Source organism: Erpetoichthys calabaricus, chromosome 16 (assembly GCF_900747795.2).
Source record: "Erpetoichthys calabaricus chromosome 16, fErpCal1.3, whole genome shotgun sequence".
Lineage (NCBI taxonomy): Eukaryota > Metazoa > Chordata > Cladistia > Polypteriformes > Polypteridae > Erpetoichthys > Erpetoichthys calabaricus.
In genome coordinates, this window is record NC_041409.2 from 31,393,349 (window position 1) to 31,408,823 (window position 15,475).

General features: G+C 38.5%; 1 long non-coding RNA gene across 1 annotated transcript in view; it reads left to right on the forward strand.

The window, feature by feature from the left end:
* The window catches only part of LOC127526063 (uncharacterized), a 74,037-nt gene extending 60,619 nt beyond the window's left edge, over positions 1-13,418 (forward strand). Inside the window, exon 3 of the long non-coding RNA XR_007933683.1 lies at positions 12,374-13,418. This is a non-coding gene — a long non-coding RNA (uncharacterized LOC127526063). The remainder of the gene's footprint in view (positions 1-12,373) is intronic.
* The last annotated feature ends 2,057 nt before the right edge of the window (positions 13,419-15,475 follow it).

A 15,475-nucleotide genomic window follows, 5' to 3' on the forward strand; every position in this document is an offset into this window, starting at 1 on the left:
GTAGGCAATGAAACCTGCATATCTGCATGCTTGAAAATGTGGTGGAAAAAAATGGGAGCACCCAGAGAAAGCCCTAGGCAGATACCGGGAGAATGTCCATACTTCATGCATACAACGAACAAGCACTGGGTTTAACCGGTTCTATTCAATAAGGGCGCGCACAAATAGGTGTGCTTCAAAAGGCGACCTCAATTGGGCACGCCGAATAAAGGCGCACGTAAATAAAGGCGAGCTTCAAAAGGGCGACCTCAATTGGCAGCAGTGAATAAAGACAAATGCAACAAAATTATTACAGAAAATGTATTAGATAAAGGCAATGATTAAACGTATAAAAAGGCGAAAGCAAGAATATTAAAACATTCACTCAATTGAGGTCGCCCTTTTGAAGGTCACCTTTTTGTGCGCGCCCTTATTGAAGGATACCGGTTTAACCTCCACTGTTGGATCTGGGAGGCAGTAATGTCAGCTACTGTGTCACTGTGCCAGTCAGTAACTGTACTTAATAGGCCATATTGTTCATGTTATGTGTGCTTATCAGGAGCTATATACATCCATTTTCCATACCTACTTATCCAACTGAGAGTTGCCAGTGTGGGAATGCGGTCTGGAGCATTTCCCAGAGTTATGGAGCGCAAGGCATGACTAAATTAAGATTCTTTTCATTAAAAACATCATATTTTGAGCTCTGTGACTGATGCCATTTTACATTAGAGTGTACTGAGCTAAATGTGATTTCTCAACAGTTTTCTTCTGCAGAGATGTGCTTTTTTAGGTTCCTTTTTCCCCATCACATATTTCACCACACTGCAGCTTTGCGTCACTTTACTTTTGGTGTGAAGGTGCCATATCAAAGCATTCAGGGTTCATCAGGAAATGCAGTCAAGCATGGTAATTGATGTGAATGAATGCTTTTCACTTTTCAAGTCTACTTAACCCTATGACTGCTGCAGTTGTCATGATTTAAAACGACTGTGTAAAGCACTCCATAGTGAAGCATATGCACAACCATTAATGTTTAAAAAAGAAGGTGTAAGAGTATCATAGCTCTTCAGGGCACCCTAATATTTACAGTGCATGGTTGAAGTAGGGATGACTTTTCATATAGCTTCATATCATACACACTCAGTGAGCACTGAATTCTTCACAGCATGGATTCCGTAAGGGTCTAGGCACATTCCTCAGGCATTGTGGTCCATGCTGACTTGCTAGCATCCACACACTGTTATGCTGCTAATCTCCTCTTCTTTTTTCATCCACAAGATGTTTTAATGGATTGACATGTGGGCTGTGGGCAAGCCAATTTTCAATCAGGTGTGTTCCCACTATGTCCTCTTTGGCCAAAGTGGAACCCAGTGTGGTTTTCTGATGCTGTAGCTCATCTACGTCAAGGTCTGATGTGTTGTTCATTCAGAGATGCCATTCTCCACACTAGTGTAGCTTTTTGTTAGCTTGACCAAATCTTTTACATTATTTCTGACCTCCTTTATTATCAAAATGGTTTTTATCCATCAGATCTACCATTCACTGGGTATTTGTTTTTGTTCATTACACCATTCTTTGTAAAGTTCTGAGATTTCAGTGAATGACTATCCCAGGAGAGCAGAGGTCTGACATCAACAATTATACTGTGGACAAAGTTGCTTAGATCCTGCCTCTTGCCCATTCTGTCATTTTATCCAACAACCACTAAGACTCTTGACCATGTCTGCATGCTGTTTATACACCAAGTTCCAGCCATATGTTTTGCTGTTTTGAGGAGGAGGTCTTTTGTCTTAACAAGCGAGTATACCTAATAATGTGGCCACGGCAATGTATATGAAAGACATGTGACATTTCAGCTGTGGACCTTTGATATCCTTGAGCCATTCATTTATTAATTACCCATTCAGTTTAATCCAATCCTGGGATTATGGAGCACAAAATATCACCCAATGTAATCCACATGGAACCATACCCTAGCTCTGATGCTTACAGACCCACCACAAGCCACACACAAATGATCTAAGCGTCTGACCTTTCAAAGAATTTCTGTTGCCTGATGGTTGGTATTGTTTTTGTTGTTGTGGTTGAGCTGCTTCCAGTTCATAATGAATTGCTCACTCAAAGTCCTAGATAATGTAAGTAACCAGATTTGGCATGCAGTTTGAATTAAATTATATTTTAAACTGAATAGCATGAAATTGTAAACTTGCCAGATATGGAGGATATTTATGCGTAGAAATATGTAAAACATATGCTTTGGGGCAGATATTCCCTAAAGTAACCAATTAATATCTGCCTTAACCATTTCATGTGTTGTCAAGTAAGCCTTTCCTATGTGTCTGCCCTTACTGTCCAAGTAGTAATAAATACTGTATGTAGGGTGGCTTCTTCACCAGGGTGCCCCACATATCCCAGTTTGGGTGAATAATGAGTCTAATTTGGGAGGGTTCATGAGGGAACCAGTTGTGAGTTTGATCAATTTAAGATATGTGACTAGAATAAATGTATAATTGGTGAATATAGCCAACATGTATTTTTACTCATCATTCTTTTTGTACTAGAAACAGGGTTCTAATGGTCAATGACAGAACACCCTGGTTTGATATTAAGGATGACCCTTAGATCAGAATCAGATTCTGGTTTGATTTATTAAACATTATGTTTACCCTCAGAAAAACAAACCCAAAATATAACATTATGTCAATATGTATAACAGAAATATATAAATACCAAAACATCAACATAAACACAAAAGGAAAGGTATGTCTATTGTTCACTGCTATACCGATACAGATCTAGTACACGTGCTTCATGCAACATGTTTTGAAACAGCCACCAAAGCAATGGGGACAAAAGAAGTGTGTTTCGATGCATGCTTTTCTTATAATATTTTTTCTGTTTCTCACACACTGAGAGGGTATAATGTCAGTGACTGATACGCATGATCAATGACACCCATTGTCTTATTGTAGGCTACCATAGTGCAGGGCTTAGTGACCTCCACACTTCCCCTGACACATTCAGTCATATGAAAAAGTTTGGAAACCCCTCTTAATTCTTTGGATTTTTGTTTCTCATTAGCTGAGCTTTCAAAGTAGCAACTTCCTTTTAATATCTGACATGCCTTATGGAGACAGTCGTATTTCAGCATTGACATTAAGTGTTCTGGATTAACAGAAAATATGCAATATGCATCATAACAAACGTAGACAGGTGCAGAAAAGTGGGCACCCCAACAGAGATATGACATCAATACTTAGTTCAGCCTCCTTTTGCAAATCTAACAGCCTCGACGCTGTCCTCCTATAGCCTTTGATGAGTGTCTGGATTCTGGATGGAGGTATTGTTGACCATTCTTCATACAAAATCTCTCCGTTCAGTTAAATTTGATGGCTGCCGAGCATGGACAGCCTGCTTCAAATCATCCCATAGATTTTCAATAATATTCAAGTCAGGGGACTGTGACGGCCATTCCAGAACATTGTACTTCTCCCTCTGCATGAATGCCTTTGTAGATTTCCAACTGTGTTTTGGGTCATTGTCTTGTTGGAATATCCAACCCCTGCATAAGTAACTTCAACTTTGTGACTGATGCTTGAACATTATCCTGAAGAATTTGTTGATATTGTGTTGAATTCATCCGACTCTTGACTTTAACAAGGGCCCCAGTCCCTGAACTAGCCACACAGCCCCACAGCATGATGGAACCTCCACCAAATTTGACAGTAGGTAGCAGGTGGTTTTCTTGGAATGAGGTGTTCTTCTTCCGCCATGCAAAGCGCTTTTTGTTATGACCAAATTACTCAATTTTTGTCTCATCAGTCCAAAGCACTTAGTTCCAAAATTAATCTGGCTTGTCTAAATGAGCAATGGCATACAACAAGCGACTCTGCTTGTGGCGTGAGTGCAGAAAGGGCTTCTTTCTCATCACCCTGCCATACAGATGGTCTTTGTGCAAATTGCGCTGAATTGTAGAACGATGTACAGATATGACATCTACAGCAAGATGTTCTTGCAGGTCTTTGGAGGTGATCTGTGGGTTGTCTGTCACCATTCTCACAATCCTGCTCATATGCCGCTCCTGGATTTTTCTTGGCCTGCCAGACCTGCTGGGTTTAACAGCAACTGTGCCTGTGGCCTTCCATTTCCTGATTCCATTCCTTACAGTTGAAACTGACAGTTTAAACCTCTGAGATGGCTTTTTGTAGCCTTCCCCTAAACCAGGAGACTGAACAATCTCTGTTTTCAGATCTTTGGAGAGTTGCTTTGAGGATCCCATGCTGTCTGTCACTCTTCAGAGGAGAGTCAAAGGGAAGGAAGCACAACTTGCAATTGACCACCTGAAATACCTTTATATCTCATGATTGGACACACCTGTCTATGAAGTTCAAGGCTTAACGAGCTCATCCAACCAAGTAATCAGCATTGAGCAGTGACAGGCATTCAAATCAGCAAAATTACAAGGGGACCCACATTTGTGCACAGCCAGTTTTTCACATTTGATTTAATTTCATACAACTAAATACTACTTCACTAAAAATCTTTGTTGGGAAAACACCTCAATACTCAGATGTTCCTAGGAAATGAAAGACATACCACTGTTATCTTTATTTATTGAAAGGAGAGTCAATTATTATCCAGGCTGAGAGGGGTTCCCAATCTTTTTCATATGACTGTATATTGACAGTTGCTGCATTGTGAACAGCACTAATGTCTTTCTTGTCCTTCTGCTTGATCACAGCTCGTTTGCCTTTTTTCCATGCAAAGCACCACACTGAAGCTTCACCCAACCAAATTCACCAGGCATATCACAGTTGTTGGTCATATAGTGCTTTGTGCATCAGTTTCATTATCTCTGTCAACATCACATGATCAATTCACTTTGTCATCACTCTATATTAAATCAATTAATTGTTCAGTTTCAGTTTGTTATAAAACTGGCTTTACAACTTTCTGTTTACACCCTATTGTGTTTTTAGGTGGAAGGCTCCTCCCCACACATGAATATTGAGTGGTAGAATCCACAGAGAAATTCATGACTTGTTTGCAGTATGATGTTATTTTATCCACAAGATGACAGCAGAATACTGTTCCAAACATTATACCCTGAGTACTACTCAGGGTTAACCATCTTTACATAGAATTTTTTTTTTTTTTGGTGTTCCGAGGCAATAAATGGAGTACCACCATGGACTGTTCAGATTTCACATTATATTCCCACGTTCTCCATGTACTCCCATATCCCCAGCCATATCCCAAAGTAGAGCACATTAGGCTGATTTTCTACTTGAAACTGGCCCACTGTCAGCTTGTTTGTGAATATGTTTATGAATGTGCCTTGACTCCTGTCTTGTGCCCAGTGCTGGCATAGCTAATATGAAATGCGTTAATGGCTGGATGGATAACTTTATAAAAAAGAAAATATCATATTCCTTCCTGTTTATTTTTTTTGCAGTTATGTAAAGCTTTGGGAAGCTCGGTGTATCATTTGTTTCACTCCATATGTCCCAGTTAGAATCCTAGTGCCTGATAAAGAACAAAGTAAAGAAGAAAGCAAGTTTGTCAACAAGACAAATGTTAACTTTCATATGAATTGCCTCACTATAAAAAGCAACACAAAACAACAAGTTCAAGGTCATTGTTGTTTATGCATATGTAATACAATGAAATACTTACTTGCATGTCTCCTCATAACAGCTGACAATAATAGAATACCAACATAAAGACACACACACACAGAAAGCAGGAGTGCTGTATATGGCAAGATATCCCCAACCCAGAATCCATCACCATACAACGTGGAAACTGAGCAGAACTTCATACTCTCTGGAATCAGCTTGAATTTTAAAACAATGTGCTTGACAGTAACAAGCAGTTGACAACATCTGAGGAGCATTTCAGTAGAAGTTGAAAGGTCAAACAGCTCTAAACTGATATATTGCTTTGGCGGAGTGGTGGCTGTGAGGCTAAGGATCTGTGCTGGTATCCCAAAGGTTGCTGGTTTGAATCCCTGTCACTGCCAAAAGAGATCCTACTTTGCTGGGCCCTTGAACAAGGCCCTTAACCTTCAATTGCTCCAGGGGTGCTGTACAATGGCTGACCCTGCGCTCTGACCCCAAGGGGTATGCGAAAACTAACAAATTCCTAATACAAGAAATTGTATAAGGTGAAATAAAGAACAAAAAAAAATATTTGTACAATCATTCCTGACTTGGGACAGAAGTGTTTCATTGTGTGTTATCTATACAATCTCTGAATATTTTATTTTGATAAATATTCAAAAATGGACTTGGTATGAGTGAGTACAGGAGAGTGCAACCATAGTACACTGCAGGGTTGAATCCCTGCCTTGAACTAAATGCTGAATAAAGTCTCACCTCCTGCAGTCCTGCGCTGAAAGAACTGGGGTGAAGAAAAAAGGCTGGCAGAGAAATAAAATGATTAAAAAGCAGTCTAGTTTTGTGGCTAAGGATTGGCTAAAAGTTTAGGTGTCCATTTGCCCACTGTTACTTATTCTTCCTGCTTTATCATTAAAGTAATATAATTATTACCGTATATACTCGCATATAAGTTGGGTCTTGAAACCCGAAAAATTGATCATAAAATCATACCCCGACTTATCCATCCGTTCAAAAATACGACGCTTAATTTATTTATTTATTTTTTTGACATCATCTTGCTTCCTCCGATCTCACTTCAGTTTCTCAGATACATGGAATTTTGTTGCAGCAGCGTAGTTACCAATTTCATTCGCAACTTCAGCGACTTTTAATTTAAAACCAGCTTCATATTTTCTTCTGATCGAACGCTCCATTGTAGATAAGTGATGCTCTTACGATAAAAGTGTATGAGGGTGTGAGATACGAAAAAACACAAAACAGTGCAAATGTCACTTCGGAATAGTTCAGGTATTACTGTGTGGTCATGAAGGCACAATGCATAGAAAACAAAAGGCAGTGTGCTCCGTGGTTACTCTCTCAGGTAAAAAAAAAATATATATATATATATATATATATATATATATGGAAACAGTGAAGAAAAAAAAGTATATGTCGAGGGGAGGAAGTCAGTTTAAGAAGCATTTACCAAGTAACATGGGTCAGGGAACACTTAACACAAAGCATTTACTGTGCTACATTACTTATGAAGGTGCTTGAGAATATCTAGTAAATTAAACACTGATTTTAAAGTGACGTTTACAACATTCTACTTTAATGACAAAATAAACTACGAGAATAAAGTCAACATGTCAACTTTAATCTCGACATAAGCGCTTCCGTACACTCAGGTGGGCGTTAGCATATCATAATCTCTTGGACCAATAGCGTGAGTTTTCCACAATCGACTTATACGACCGACATTATAAAATACCGGGAATTATACGGTAAAATCAAGCCCCGACTTATCCATAGGAAACTTAAACGCGAGTATATACGTACAGTAATTGTGTTTTATTATAAATGTAATGCAGCTTTGCAGCAATATATGCACCAATAAATGTAATATAAAATAATATTCTCAAATCCACTTTATCCAATTTACCTTTAAGGTGGGCTAGAGTCTACAACTGCAGAATCAAGCACAATGGAGGAACAAACCCTAATCACACATAGGACTGTGAAAACGATATGCAAAAATAAAAATGATGACATAGCATAGTAAATGTGGTGTTATTGTCTAACCTTCTTAATCCAGACCAGGGTCATGTGGGGGGATTGCAGCCTATCCCAGCTAGCGTAGGGCACAAGGTAGGAACAAACCCTGGACTGGGTGAACACACACGCACACACACACCGGCCAATTTAGCATTGCCTTCACCTAACATGCATCATGCCTGTCACTCAAGCAGACACTGGGAGAACATGCAAACTCAGGACACGGACCCTGGAGCACCACCACTGCACGCACCACTGTGCCGCCAAAATAACATATGCCTTTTGTAAGACTTTTTGGTAAATTAGTTTTATTGATGTATTTGTATCCATCCATTTATTTCCTAATCTACTTATCCTGTTTCAGAGTTATTGGAAGTCTGCTGGTAACTGAGAGAACCAAGACGGGATGGTTCCCTCAACTAGACCTCCTCACACTGGGCCAGTTTAGAATCCTCCAAACCCTCACAAAGACATGAGGAGAATGTAGGAATCAATCCCACAGGCTGTGCTTAGAGTGGAGTTTTGAACCCAGGACTCCGCAGCATTAATAATATCATTTTTGACAAACGTTTACACTTTGAAGTGCAACAATGCTAGAAACAGTCTGTAAATGATAAAAGTATGGCTTGGTTATTGTCCTTCTACTTGACATTGAACAGCACGACTAACCTGTTTGTCATGAGTGAATCATCAAAAAAAAAAAACATTGGAGGGCTTTCATTTTGCAAGCAAGGCAGATGTGTGCTTACAGATGGGCAGAAAATGTCTAATGTGTGATATTTCTGTTTTCACACATTTAATGCAGCCATTGTTAAACACTCAAAGCATTACTTCTGCATCATGAAGCAACAAGAAGCTTGAGGCAAAGAAGACATGATGGCGGACGTCTCTGAGTGGGTGTGCATGCAGCAGTAGAACTTGTTAGCGAGAAGCACTGCAGACTTTACAATGAAAGGGTTTAAATCTTCTTTATGCACCGCCCAGCACGTACTGTACTTGTGGCATAGAGGCGGGGGGCGCCCACTAGGACTTTTGTCTGACTTTGACTTTCACTTTGTCTCATAAAACTCATCATGGACTCAAGAGGTTTATTTCCGCAAGTAATGTTCTTGATTGTGGAATTTTTGTTTTCCTTTCCTCTTTTGCCAACTGACAATATTTCAATTATAATGTTAATGGACCTAAATTGTTATAATTTTATTTTTTATTTTAATCAGATTTAGCCTTGTTTTACTGCTGATTCAAACTAGTTTATGTGTTTTTATTGAAATATGTGGTTTAGCAATTTGCTGTAAAAAAAAAAAAATTGTACTTGTAGATTTGTGCACATGCCCTGGGCCTGTCCTCCGTAAAGGGCACGTTATAAAAATAAATTGAATGGGACTGAACATTGTGCTATTCATGCTGCTTAAGGCACTGGGAGGCTGTTTGGGAAAATGTCCTTAGTTACCATGTCATGTATAGGATAGGGGAGCTTAATCCAAAAATTCACCTCAATGTTTATTCAAATTTTATAGGAATGTAGTAATACTAATAATTGTATTTATGCAACAGATTGCAAACATTAAATGTAGCTCCGGGTGCTTTACAAAAAAAACAATAGTAATTCTTCTGCTTTCTTTTTATCTTTTCTCACTTCTATGTATGGTAATTGTGCTCTAAACAGCTGGGTCCTGCACCTTCTCCACAGTCAGGCCCTTTATCTTCAGATTTTCTTTTACTTTAGCCATCCATATCTACTATGGCCTCCCTTGCTTTCTCTTCCTCTGTACTTCATGCCCATCAGTCATTTGCCCACACATTCATTGTCTCTCCTTGTCGATTGCCCATACCACTTCAACCTACTTTCATGTACTTTTCTAGATACCTCTCTCACTTTTCTTGTACTTCTGATTGTTTTATTTCTTATACTAATTACCTTAAAAATAATCCTTATACAAGTGTCTGTGTGTCCATCCAGTCTCTGTGTCTGTGTCATTCTAACAGATGGTGCATCACAAACATTCTAACAGATGGTGTTTTATTATTACAAATGTTTGTGATGTGCCACCTGTTGAAATGACAAATGCAATGCATTTTATGACTACATGCATTACAAAATATGTTCCAATAGATGGTGTACAGCAAACATTAATGTTTAGGTCTAAATTTATTAATTAGATTTCAACCTGGGTAGTACAGCTATATTGTGTGTATATGTATGTAAGTGTGTATACAGGGCACACTGAGAGTTGGAGTTTGGTATAGCCCTGTTGGGTACCATGGGGGCCGCTAGAAGGGAGCTGCAGAGCCCTACATTGGACTTTCACCACACCTGGGAGTGATTCCAGGTCTGATTAATGAGCCACCTTTAACACTCCCAGGGTCAGCATAAAAAGAGCTGCCTCACTCCACTCAACAAGCCAGAGTCAGGAGGAAGAGGGACAAAGCTTGACTGTGGAGGCGGAAAGGAGAGAAGAAGAAGAAGAAGAAGAAGAAGACAGAAGGGAGTGTACAATATATTTGGTGCTCTGTGTACTATGCTGTTGAGGGGAGCGAGGGAGACATGCTTCCCCTTTTGTAAATAAACGTGTGTTGTGTGGGAAATCGTGTCTCTGCCTGTCTCTGTCAGGGTTATGGCAGCTGGAGTGCCTTTAGTTTCCACAATATACATAGATTATATAATAATAATGATCCTAATAAGAACAGTGGCTGCATGGTTGCTCAGCGGTTAGCACTGCTGCTTCACGGATTTAATGTCCAGTCTCTATGTGTGTGGAGTTCGCACATTCTGCCTGTGTCTAGATGAGCTTTCCTCCACGTGCTACATTTTCCTGGTTACAGGTTAGATTGAATTTGCAGCTCTAAATTGGTCCTGCTATGAGCATGAGTGCCCCGTGACGTACTGATATTCTGTCCAGGATCATTTCTTGCCTTACTCCAAGTGCCGCCATGACTGGCTGTGGCCCCCACAACCCTGAATTGGAATGAGCAGGTTTGAGGATTATTATGCTGTAATAATGATAATAACCAGGGAACGATTAAGGCCAATTGATGCCATAAGCACAGCCCAGAAATGGTGCTCCTTTGGCCCTTCCATTACTTAACTGACAAGACATTACGACTTAATAAGTGCTGAAAGTGAAATACGTAATTAAACCATATCTTGTTTATCGACCTTAAGGGTCAGTTACACAAATGATCTTATGAATTAAATGCTAGCCAGACTCAGCCTGCTGTGTTTACACTCAACAGAAGAGAAAGTCTTATGCCATGAGACGGAAACAAATATGACATCCGTCGACACCTTTCAAGAAAAGTTTTAAACTTTAGTAACTCACCATGCCAAAGAATATATATATATATAAATGTATATTTTTTTAACAATGCAGATTAAAAAAAACATGGTAGGTAAGAACAATTACAAAAAAAATAACTAAAGTTGATTTGGCAGGGAAAGGCAGCCAAGGAAGACAAAAACTCTGCGGTGCCCAACTTCCCTTGGTGTTCTGAGCATGGGCTTATTTGGCTTGATGGTTAATCCAGGGCTGATAATAAAAAAAAGATGTAATAGAGCTGTTTAGTTTTTGTTTTGTTTTTTAATATTGCCAGAATGACCAGATTTGCTGTCTTATATATTTTGAAATGCCTTAGTTAATGAAGCCTTTGCTTGCTGATGACCAAACAAGTGGTAATATCACTGAGTGAGATGCTCCTGTCTTAGCCAATGTCTGCACTTGGTTAATGTCTGCTGTTTGAATATGATTAGGTAGAAAAATGTCCAAAAATTACATTATAGATTTAAAAAAAGAAAACCACACCTTGGTATTACGGTATATGATAGAAATACAAATGTTCATTGAAGTATCCTGACTACAGAATGAGATCAGAAAAAGACAAGTAATCAATGTAGAAGTTTAATTATGAGCAGCAAATGTCAAAATCACACCGAGACCTCTACTATAGAAGTCTAGTCAAAACAAACAGCCACTGCATATAAACATGAAAATAGCTTAAGAAGAAGAAGAACTGGATACAAAGACTGACAATTAACTAAAAGTAGAATGCACAAGTGCAAAAGCCAGTTTGAGGTCATTTCCACTTACTGTATGTGATCATTAGTAAAAAATAGCTTAAATTACTAAGACATTTCGGAAAAAAGTACAAAAAAATCAGGAAAACTTACACTTATGAAACTCAAATAAAATGAATTAACCTTTTTGACTCTTTTTGGGATGACACAAAAAAGGCATAAATTGGTGAAATAACAGCATGTTTAATTGAAGAAGAAGTGCAATTGAAGGATTTGACTTTTATGGTGGCTTTCCAGGGTCAAGACCGGAATGTAGCCTCACAATGGACAAGAGGTTATATCTCTGATTTGAGGTCACATATCCCTTTGTGTTACATTACATGTGTGATGATTCGTTCATTGGTTTTAAAATGTCAGTATACATTCATCTTGTCCTAACCAAATAATATATTGTGGAGGGTAATACTTCAGCATGCTGTTTACCCAGTTAGTTTGTCTCAGTGGTTAGGGTGCCGTCTCACATCCTCCGAGGACTGGGTTTGTTATCCTACGCTTAGTCTACACATTCTTTCATTTTTGGGAACATCTTCATAATTGTGATAGGCTGTGTTTGTCTCACAGCTGAGAGCAGATTTTCTATAATTTATAAAACTTGGTCTAAATGCAATGTTTATCACACACACTTTCCTGCATTTCTCTTTCTTTCTTTCTTTCTTTTAAACAGGTTAGACTGAAAGGGAAGCTGCAGAAAAACTCTCTGTGAAAATGATAAACACTGCTGCTGTTGATGAAGAAAGATGCAACCAAGAAAAGGAAAGCAAAGAGGAATCAATACTGGCGATGCTCGGGATTATTGGAACCATCCTGAACTTAATTGTTATCATTTTTGTGTACATATACACCACATTATGAGCCAGCAGAATGATCTGCCTGGGTCAGCACACCAGCAGGTGGACCGCTTTGGTGAAAATGCCTAAATGAATACTTTTGCAGTTATTGACAATTTTCCTTATTAAGATGAAGCCAGATGCAAATGACTGCAACAAATGGCCTAATGGATTTTACAAGGATTTTCCATTTCTGAGAAGAAAAAAAATGTACCTTACATGGAGCACAAATAAAGCAGATAAAGGATCAGTTCAGTATTTTTTGCCAGCAAACATGCATGAATTACAAAAGATGTCTCATTTGCAATGAAAATGACTAAATGGTTAAACCGTCTTGCCAGTTATCAATTTCCTGTGTAGATTATTACATCATGGTATGTATGGAAATATGTCAAAAGCAACAGTAGAAAATGTTATGAGGACGAAGGGGAAGAAAGAAAGGCAGCAGGCCTTGGTGTGCAAAATGCTGATGAAGCCACTCAGCTTCATGACCTAGCAACAGTCTAGAATGACCTAGCAACAGTTTAGTCAGTCGGACATTTGCTCCTTTTTAATAACTGTGTGAATATATTGTAAGATATTTTGTTTATACCAAAATGATTTTGATATGTCAAATAAATCAATACAAAACAAATGAAAAGAACAGTAACTGAGCCCCTGAGTAAACACCCCGATTTCTATATCTGACTGAATGTTTTCCAAAAGGTGTGACGTCAATCAGACTTTCGTACTGAAGCAGCCTCATGGCTGGATGTAATTGCAGGATTTATTACCAAGTGGACTCAGTTCCATAACTGCCTTAAAACTGAACTGTTTAGAGTGGTGAGATGTAAAACTGGTGAGAACAAAATTATACAAAATAAATTAACATTTTTAATTAAATACCGCAACTGTCAAATAAGTGTCTGAAACATTTGAATGGAATAATGAATGAACAGCAGGCCTGTACAACAAGATACGTGGAGCTTGAAGATTCTCAGCCAGCTCACAACATCCCTTGGTTTGAGGTAACTGTAGACATTATCTATCTATCTATCTATCTATCTATCTATCTATCTATCTATCTATCTATCTATCTATCTATCTATCTATCTATCTATCTATCTATCTATCTATCTATCTATCTATCTATCTGTAAGCACTGTTCACATCTTTCTATCTAAATAAATTTACATTGTGACTCAATAAACTAACATGCATATCTTTGGGACATGTAAAGAATCAGAAGACCTGCAGAAGTTCCACAAACCCGTGGAGGCCATGCCAAATTCACCCGGAAACCCCTGAATTTCTCCGCACAGACCACTGGGTGGAGAGACGGGAAGATCTTTTAAGGAAGTGGGTTCTCCTGACAGAAAGTAAACTTGAGATGCCTTTACATTTTTTTTATCAATAGCAAACATATTTTGGAGGAATGATGACTACTAAGGCGTTATCTGCATCACATTCCACAAATCAACTTGGTATAAAGAAAATTGCTCACTGATTTGCCGTCTTTTGTATTCAGTTCTTTTAAATGTAGTGATAGAGTTACACTATTTCCCTATTCACTCCACAAGTAAAGGAACATAAAGGCAATGAAAGTACTGTACAGCCTGTATTTGGCTTGCTTTAATGCTTATGGTCAATAAATATCACTACACAGAGCCCATGGAGAACATTTTTATCAGTTTAGAGTTCCTTTGCAGTTCATGATGATTTGGCTTTGTCTGGTGGCAGGCAGGCCCTCAGGCTTTCTTTAGGGTTTCTCTGCTTATTGCCTTTAGAGTGCTTTGTTCCAGGATCGACCAATCAGTTAAGACATATTGTTAAGTGATCCAGCAGTTTCTTCTCTCTGGCAAGTCAGAAAAGTTTAAAATGGCACCATGTCAGAATCCTATGCATTGTCCCAGACATGCCTTATTGCAAACAGTATTTACCTTCCAGTTAACATGCTTCATTTTAATGGAAAGCTAAAAATATTTTATATATAAAAATATATACACAGTATATACTTTCAGATTACTGCAGTTCATAAAGTTATTTCCATATCTATAAAGCACAATTTCTTTATGCACAGCAGACTTCACATTTGGCAGACAGGTACTTCTCTTCACAAGTCAGATTTTGACATAAAATTGTGGCCTTGTACGCCAGTGGCTCTGGATTAGCATGAAATATTATACTGAGATGCACACCACATATTGTGTGATGATTAGTATGCTTGCTTTTTAACCAAGAAACTCTGGTTCATGTCTCGTCCATTACATTTCACTTTTTAATTAGTGAAGCAGTTCCCTTTCAATTTTTGCCACAGCTCCACATTGCTCTGGATGGGGAGATATTGCCTGGATTATTATTCATAAGACTAGAAGGTATAAAGTAGAATATTGTACACAATGAAGCTTTCCAATGATAATAATAATTAGCTACAGTATAGTCTCGCTGAAGCCAGACATATAATATATATATATATACGTCTGGAGATAACAATCAGTGAATTCTGCTTCAAACTGGGTGGGAACAATTGAATGGCTCCCTGAATGTCACATTTCTAAACTAATCTAACGTCTCGTGGAGGTGGAGCTCAAAGTAGGGGGGCAGTGATTTTGAACTGTGAAGACCAGAGATGCCCTCGTTTACCTGGACTAGCAGACAGTAAGCTTCTGTTTACAATGAACCGTCTACAGTCAAAAAGTCTCCAACAAAAACCCCATTAGACTTATAAATGTGTGTCGTGTGTGCAGAGAGCACATTGCACATTTTGAAAATAGACATAAACAGTTTTTAAAAATAACCATAACCTATTGCAAGAAAAAATACCTTTCTGTAGCATCAGATTATACATTGGCATTCAAAGACATCCATGGTAAACGTGAACGATATGTTGTTGCAGGTGCTGTGTGTACTTTCTGTTGTTTAGCATTACGATGGTAGTGTATGCTTCTATGTAAGCTTGA